This window comes from Micromys minutus (assembly GCF_963924665.1).
Source record: "Micromys minutus genome assembly, chromosome: 13".
NCBI classification, from domain to species: Eukaryota; Metazoa; Chordata; class Mammalia; order Rodentia; family Muridae; genus Micromys; species Micromys minutus.
In genome coordinates, this window is record NC_137982.1 from 43137853 (window position 1) to 43146874 (window position 9022).

A 9022-nucleotide genomic window follows, 5' to 3' on the forward strand; every position below is an offset into this window, starting at 1 on the left:
AGTTTATTTCTTAAGAATGCTCTTAGCCTCAAATCATAGGAACTCCAAGTATCCCCAAACCAGGATGTGTAGCTAAGATACCAGGCACAGCGCGTACTGTGAAGATGACAGATAGATGTCATTGTGATGGGCAGAGTTACTGTTTATATAGAGCGGCCAGCCAAGACCTCTCTGATAAGATGACATTTGTGCTCAGACCTATCATGTGCCTTGGAAACAATAAGCACAGAGGCTCTGAGAAGTTCATGGTATACTCATTACCCAAAGGGACTTTTCCTAAGTTCTATTTAATATCTACAAAATCAAGGATCATATATTAATGCATGTGCTCATTGAGTAGTCAATAATTTTTGTTTTATTTTTTATTTTTATTTTTTGAGACATGATGGCTCTACATAGCCCTGGCTGGCTTGGAATTCACTCTGTAGATCAGGCTGGCCTCAAACTCACATAGATCTTCCTCCTTCTGCCTCCCAAGTGCTAGAATTAGAGGTGTGCACCACTGTGGCTGGAGAGCAAGCAATTCATAAGAAAAGCAAAAAGTTGCAAGGTATCCACTAGGGAAGACCACTTGGACATGGGTTCGAGCCAGTTTAAAGTCTTTATTAGCTGCCTGGCGACTACCCTAGGTATACGGGACCAGAGAACAATCCTGAGCATTTCTCGGTGGGATTTTAAGCACAAAAAATACACTCTGGTTTGACACGCCTCAGTTAGCAAGGAGCAGAGCTAAAGAAGCCACAAATCAAGGTTAATACATTTAGGGTCTTTCCAAAAATATGGGAATTTTTGCCCTGTTTTGGCGGGTGTTGCTGCCTGTGTGCTGGGTTCCAAGACCTAAATAGTACTTCCATCGTGTTGCGCAGAGGTCTGAGGCCTGTTATTACAAAGTCAACAAGTTTATTTTGTATGAGTGTATGTGTGTGTATGAGTGTGTGTGAGTATGTGTGTGTGTGAGAGAGAGTGTTTGTGTGTGTATGAGTGTGTGTGTGTATGTGAGTGTGAGTGTGTGTGTATGTGAGTGTGAGTGTGTGTGTATGTGAGTGTATGAATGTGTGTGTGTGTGTGTGTGTGTGTGTGTATGAGTGTGTGTGTGTGGTATTTGAGTGTCCATGCCACAGCATGGTATATCAGACAGTTTTGTGTAGTTGGCTCACTCCTTTACAAGAGTTTCAAGGATCACATCCAAGTCCTGGAGCTTGTTTCTGCTGAGCCCTATCACTGGTCTCATCCCTGGTCTACTTTTTTGAGGCAGGGTTTCATGTAGTTCAGGCTGGCTACACTGGCCATGTAGCCAAAGATGACCTTAAACATCTATCCTCTGGCTTCCACACTCAAATGCTGGGACTATGAGCATGTGCCACCACACTGGATTATGAGAGCTAGGAGTGAATCCACACTTCATGACCACTAGGCAAGCACTCTACCAACTAACCAGTCTCATGCCCTGCCTTCTGGAGTGACGCTGCAGAACTTTGAGAGCCATTATGGCCTCTCTTTTCCCCCCATGGCCCTTTACCCTTCTTTTGTTTGTTTGTTGTTGTTATTTTTGTTTTTCCAGACAGGGTTTCTCTGTAGCCCTGGCTGTCCTGGAGCTCACACTGTAGTGCAAACTGGTTTCACACTCAGAGATTTGCCGGCTTCTGCCTTGAGTGCTGGGATTAAATGAGCTCCAGCCCTTTACCTATTCTCTAAATCCTGTAAGACATGCATTGCTCAGAGACAGAGGCCCAGACAGGAAGAACACCCCTCCCGTGGTAACTCCTAGCTGTTTCTACAGTAAACACTTAATGAAAACAGAAATTGTTGGTACTTTCAGAGTTATTTTTAGAGAAACGTCGCTGAAAGAGAGCAGTGACCAGAAGATTAAAGGCTATTGAATTAATAATAATTAATAACCCAGAATTAATAATAATGTGCTTAAAATTTTTTTTTAAACCAGTATATCCTGTTTGTCCTCTGACCACCTTTCTATAAAGGAATGCTCACTAAAGAGGCACGATAAACGTAACTAATCCAGAGGCTGACAGGCTCAGGGCACAAGAGCCTACTTTTTTTTTGTTTTTTGTTTTTTAACTTTTTGATCTTCAAGGCCCAGCATACAGTAGGCAGCTCATGTATGCTTATGGAATGAAAAAGTTAAGAACCAACAAGCTAGGGGGATGGAGAGATGGCTCAGGGGTTAAGAGCACTGGCTGCTCTTCCAAAGGTTCTGAGTTCAGTTCCCAGCAACCACATGGTGGCTCACAACCATCTAGGATCCAATGTCCTCTCCTGGTGTGTCTGACAGCCACAGTGTACTCATATAAATAAAATAAAATAAAATAAATAAAACAAAAAAAAGAATCGACACGATGGTTCAGCAGCTAAAAGAACTTATTGTTTCGTCCTTAGGATTCATGATGAGCGGCAAGAAACAACTCCTGAAAATTGTTCTGCCCTCTCCATGTGCACACACACACACACACACACACACACACACACACACACCAATAAATAACAATTAGGGTAAGACTGAGCATAGTAGGAAGTATTGTTCTTCACTGCCTGGCGATATTTAAATTTAAATTTTCTATTTGAATCATGTGTTGTCTTTCCAGGATTTTTTTTTTTTTTTTTTTTTTTTTTTTTTTTTTTTTTTTTTTTAACAAGAGGAGAAAAGAGGAGGAAGAAGAGGACAAGACAAAGCATGGAGAATTCCTAGGTTCCTAGACCATGCCATGCAGTGGCAATAAACAAACAAAAACGCCCAAACCAAGGGCCTGCCTGACTCTGGTGTCACAAACAAGTCAGGATTCAACCCATGTGCATTCTGACTCAGATTATTCCAGAATGTTCACCATATATGGTGATGACGTTTCTGAGTCGGGAGCCTGGCACTCTCTGCACCTCTGAGTTGGTGGATATCCTGCTCTACAGAACTGGCAAGAAATGGAAACCTGGTGTCTGCTCTAGGAAATATAAGAGAGACAAAGGAAGTCCAGTCTCTCCCCCTTCCCCTCCCCACAAAGAACTAAGTACAAACTTGAATGAAATCCAAGACTTTATTCTCCTTTTCTCAAACCCAGACCAGATTTCAAGTTCTAGCTTACATTATAATGTCCTGCTCTGTTTTACAGTAAACACAAATAAAAGATCACGATCAGTGTACAGTGTACAGTGAGTATCATTTTAAGAAAAATATAAGAATGAGCCCTGACCCCAACTGGTGAAAATTAGCCTGTTCAATTAGATTTTTAAAGAATTGTGCTTGTATTCACAGATGTGTGTGTGTGTGTGTGTGTGTGTGTGTGTGTGTGTGTGTGGTGAGTGATTCCTGGGTGCCATAGTACCCCTGTGACAGTCAAAGGACAGCTTGCAGGAATGGGTTCTCTCTACCAAGTGGGTCCCGGGGATTGAACTCATGTTGTCATGCTTGCCAGCAGATACTTTTACCCACTAAGGTATTTTTGCTGATCCTAGAACTTTATAACAGAACAAAGAGTTGTTCAATATGTCTATCTAAATGATAAGTTTCTGGTTGATGTTGTTTTGAATTAGGTTCCATGTAGTTGAGGCTAGCCTGGATCTCACCATATAGTTGAGGAGGCCGTTGAACTTCTGATCTTCCCATCTGCATCACCCCTGCATCCCTGCCAGTCCGCAGCAGATGCGCAGCAGGGTCCATTCTCCCACAACATCTGCTGTCAGGGTCAGCTCCATTGTGCTGTCTGGGCAGGGTGCAGCGCCTGCTCTCCCAAGAGCTGCCAGTGAGACATGGGACCAGCTCTTCAGAGTGCCACATCCAGTGTGTATGTGTGTGTGTGTGTGTGTGTGTGTGTGTGTGTGGTGAGAAGACAGTTCTGCACATTCCCTGGACATCCAGGTGGTCCCCCAGGGGCTGTTCCAACCAAGGACATCTTCCTGTCCTCTAGTGGTAATATGAGCCATGGACACCAACCCTGGTCACTGTGTACCCACACACTCAGACATGCCCCTCAGAGCAGCCAGGGCTGGGACCTCACCATGGCCCAAGTTGGCAGGATCGGCTAGTTACAACAGGCTACCTCTCTCCTCTTTCAAGTCTCCAGTCTCATCTCTTCATAATGCCCAAGCTGCTCCACTTCTTTCTCTCTCATCTGACCACCACATCCTCACACACTGTGGTGGCTCCAGCAGGCTGACAGGCCCCTGGGTGATATCCTTATCCACGCTGTATGGCAGATCCTGTGTCTACGGACCTGTGCTGTCCACTGGACATCCCCTGTGGGTCCCCAGGTCTGTGGGTGGCATGGCAGTCTCTGTCTGACTTCTTTAGTGCTAAGCTGTGTGAGTTTGATTTGATTATTTGGTTTGGTTTGGTTTTTGAGTTCCAGGCCCAAAACAGCTTGGGCCACCAAACCAGACATCAAGCTAGACGAACAAAGGACTGCCATCTGCCCTGCCCCTGACAGATATAAGGACACCACCACCAACAAGGTGTCTCTTTGCCCATTGCCAGGGGGTCTTGTCATCTTATTTTAATGGCTTTTTATCTAATATCCTGGGATCTCCAGTCCACTGACTTCACTGGTCTTAAAAAGATGTTTCGGGGCACTGGAAAGATGGGTTAGTGGGTCAAAAAGCTTGTGTTTTTTTCCAGAGGACCCAACTTCAGTCCCCAGGACCCACATAAGGCAGTTCCCATCACATGTAATGCCAGCTCCAGGAGATCTGTAATGCTAGTTTCCAGGCATGAACACTCATGTGCATACATGCAATTAAAATATGTATGTTGTGATGGTTTGTATATGCTTGGGCTAGGGAGTGGCACTATTAGGAGGTGTGGCCTTGTTGACGTGGGTGTGTCACTGTGGGTGTGTGACCTAGTCCTAGCTGCCTGGAAGTGAGTATTCTGCTAGCAGCCTTCAGATGAAGATGTAGAACTCTCAGCTCCTCCTGCACCATGTCTGCCTGGATGCTGCCATGCTCCTGCCTTGATGATAATGGACTGAACCTCTGAACCTGTAAGCCAGGCTCAATTAAATGTTGTCCTTATAAGAGTTGCCTTGGTCATGGTGTCTGTTCATAGCAGTAAACCCTAACTAAGACATATGTTTTAAAACCTATTTCTTATGTCTTTCCTATTGTGTATTTCCTATTACATACTTCTTATTGTGTCTTACTCAGTTTTCGCACATCCACCTTAATTTCCTGGCCTAGTATCAGGAAGGTGAAGCTCTTTCTTATTTTCATGTGAGGCTCAGTCCCACTCTTTCCTGGGCCTTTCAGTTGACCAGGAACATCTCTGTTATGAAAGAAATCCTACGCATCTGCTCTAAGATTCTTACGGTTTCTCTAAAAATCAGATTTTCCTCCCTTAGTGCAACTATTTGTAGATTTACCTTACTTTAAAATTCTTTCTTTCTTCCTTCTTTTTGTTTTGTTTTTTTGAGACAGCATTTCTTTTTTTTTTTTAATATACTTATTTATTATATCTAAGTACACTGTAGCTGTCTTCAGACACACCAGAAGAGGGCATCAGATCTCATTACAGATAGCTGTGAGCCACCATGTGGTTGCTGGGATTTGAACTCAGGACCTCTGGAAGAGCAGTCAGTGCTCTTTACCACTGAGCCATCTCTCCAGCCCCAAGACAGGGTTTCTTTACTAAGCCCTGGCCATCCTGCCACTCACTCTGTAGACCAGGCTGGTCTCAAACTTAGAGATTCACCTGCCTCTTCCTCCTGAGGATTGAGACAAAGGCATGTACTGCCATCATCTGATTTATCTTTTTAGACTTAATTCAATTTATTTGTCTTGTATAAAAAAAAACTTATGTGGTCCACAGCTGGAGCCTGGGTCCTCTGAACAGACTCTGGTGTGGGTTTTCACAGGATAATCAGTGAATTCTTGATAAGGAGACTTGCTGATCTCAATCTCTTTCCAGAGGTGGGGGGGGGGGTGTCAGTAGCTATAGGTCTTGGAGATGACATCAAAGATGGCCTTGGCAAAGTTGCTCAGGGTGGCAGTGCAGCCTCCAGCTGAAGTGTAGCAGTCATCTATACCGGACATCATCAGAAGCTTCTTGGGCACAGGAGCAGAGACAATGCCAGTGCCTCTGGGGCAGGGATGAGACGCACCAGCACAGCGGCCTGTCACCTTGCATGGGACAGTGTGGGGCTTGCCAATCTTGTTCCCCCAGTAGCCTCTCCTCACAGGGACGATGGAAAGCTTGGCCAGGATGATGGCCCCTCAAAGGGCAGTGGCTGCCTCCTTGGAGCACTTAACATCAAGACCAACTTGACCATTGTAGTCCCCGATAGCGACGAAAGCCTTGAACCTGGTTCGCTGGCCAGCCCGAGTCTGCTTCTGCACTGGCATGATTTTCAGAACCTCATCCTTCAGAGATGCACCCAGGAAAAAGTCGATAATGTCAGACTCCTTAATGTGCAGGGAGAACAGGTAGATCTCCTACAAAGATTTAGACTTAATCTTCATGTCTTTATCCAGGCAGCCCAGCTTGGTGACGGGGTTCACTCCTGGCTCTGCTTTTTTTCAACTACAGGACCCCAAGACCACTGATGAATCTCTCACTCCCCTGCAGAGCTGCTGCTGCTGCCACCACTTAATCCTAGGCTCCGGGTCCTCCAGGCCCTGTCACTGCACCTGAGTCACCCACCATTTGGTGTTTTACAGAAGGCGGAGGAGGTGGGAGGGAGAGGAAAAAGGGGGAGGGGATGAGAGAGACTGAGTTTCCATTCTTAAATTAGCATCCTACAAGTCCCCATGCCTCAAACAAAAACAAAAACATACTCAGTTGATCTTAGATCTCTTTCTAGAAGCAATCTGTTTTTCTTCAAATTATCACTCATTCCAGTTCCAATTCCTCATCCGTTGTTCATTGCCCATCTACGTCAAGTCCTCTGTGGTGGTTTAAAAAGGGGGGGGGGGACTGGAGAGATGGCTCAGCGGTTAAGAGCACTGAGTGCTCTTGCAGAGGTCCTAAGTTCAAATCCCAGCAACCACATAGTGGCTTGCAACCATCTGTAATGAGATCTGATGCCCTCCACTGGTGTATCTGAAGACAACTACAGTGTATTTATATGTAATAAATAAATCTTAAAAAATAATAAAACAGTTGCCTTGGTCACGGTATCTGTCTCCTTACAGCAATGGAAACCCTAACTAAACAGCCTCCATTCTCACCATGTCAGGGAAGTTCTTACTATTAAATCACTTGTGACTTTTTTTTCTTTTTTTGAAACAGGAGCTGGAAATGTAAACCAGGCTGGCTTGGAACTTATGCTCCTCCTAGCTTAGCTTCTCAAGGGCTGGGGTCACATGTGTGAATCATCACACCCAGTTTCAACTATAACTTTTATATTGTCAGATGAATGTGGATACTCTGCTCTGATTTTGTGTGAGGTCTTGTGAAAATATATCTAAGCCACATTTTTTTTTTTTGGTTATTACATGCTTTCTGTAGATATCAGTAGCCTTCTAAAGATGCAAGTGTCTCTTCTGACTCTGAACTGTGTGCTTTGCGAAGGGCTTTCTAACAAGCTACTATTACCCTCCTCTATCACCATAAACTCTTGAGATTTTTTCTCTCGATTTAAAACGTCCTTTTCTGGGCAGTGACAGGAACACCTTAAAATCCTAGCACCCTGGAGGCAGAGGCAGCAGATCTCTGAGTTTAAAGTTAGTATGGTCTACAGAGTGAGTTCCAGGAGAGCAAAAGAAACCTACACAGAGAAACCTAGTCTCAAAAAAAAAAAAAAAAAAAAAAAAAAAAAAAAAAAAAAAAACCAAACCAAACAAACAAAAAACCCAGCATAAGTTAATTAGTTAATTTTAAAAGGTGTTTATTTATTTTATGTGTGTATGTTCTGAGTGTATATGTATCAGTAGTCTGCTGTCCTAGGTGGAGTTGAAGCCCAAAGTTCATGTGGATGTCTGTGGTCCCATAGTTACCAGTGACCATGTAACATCTGACTGGTGCTACACAGAAGGCCATTAGGATGTCTGTGGTCAGTGGTGCAGCCTGAGCCTTGGGGCCACCAGGAGCCTTGTTAATATCTATGATTCATGCTGTCACAGAGGGACACGTCTGGGTCCATGATTCTACTGCAGCTGGGGGTGGGGTAGGGAGGGTGGCAGAGGTGGGATAGGGAATGGGGACTGTGGTGATGGGGGAGGTGCTGTGTTGATGTTCGTGGCCAGTGTTAGCACTGAAGGCCATTCGGATGTCCATGGTCTCTGCTGCCACCATTCAGGCCATGGCTTGAAACCAAATTGATGTCTATAGCCCTGTTGCCACTAGGGGGCAATGTTAAGGTGAGGGACCTGTGCAACCACGAGAGATCATGTTGACATCTGTTATCTGTTCTGCTATAGAGAGCCATGTCTTCGTACATGGTACTACTGTAGCCAGTGGCCTTGTTGATGCCCCTGGTCTATGGGGATACTAGTGGTTTATGCAGCCACCTGAGGCCATGTGAATGTCTGTGATCCCCTGAAGGCCAGGCTGGTATCCTAGGTCTGAAACTATGTCCATGGGTGGGGTTACTTCGAGGGACCATATTGGTGTCTGTGGTTCCTATTGCCTCAGAGGCTAAGGTGTTCTTGACTATGTTGTGGCTGTGAAGGTGTTTGTGGCCTGTGCTGCAGCAGACGTCTGTGGTCTGTTCTGTCCCCAGAAACCGCGTGGAAGTGTATGAACCATGCACTTTCTGACTGTAACAGCCAAGGAAGCTACCTTTTGCAAGGGTATCAATGACTGTAGACTCACAGTGGAGAAAGAGAAACATGAAAACTTCAGTGACAACCCTTATTCCTAGCCTCCCCATCCCCCTCCCAAAAAGTAACAGCCATTGAACTATGCACATATGTTACAGGCCCTGTGCACATATGTTACAGTTGTGCAGCTTGGTTGTCATGCGGGACTCCTAACAGTGGGAGTAGAGGTTGTTTCTGATTCTGTTCCCTGCTTTTGAGACCCTTTCTCCCTACTGGGTTGCCTGTCTAGCCTCAATAGGAGAGGATGAACCTAGTCTTACTG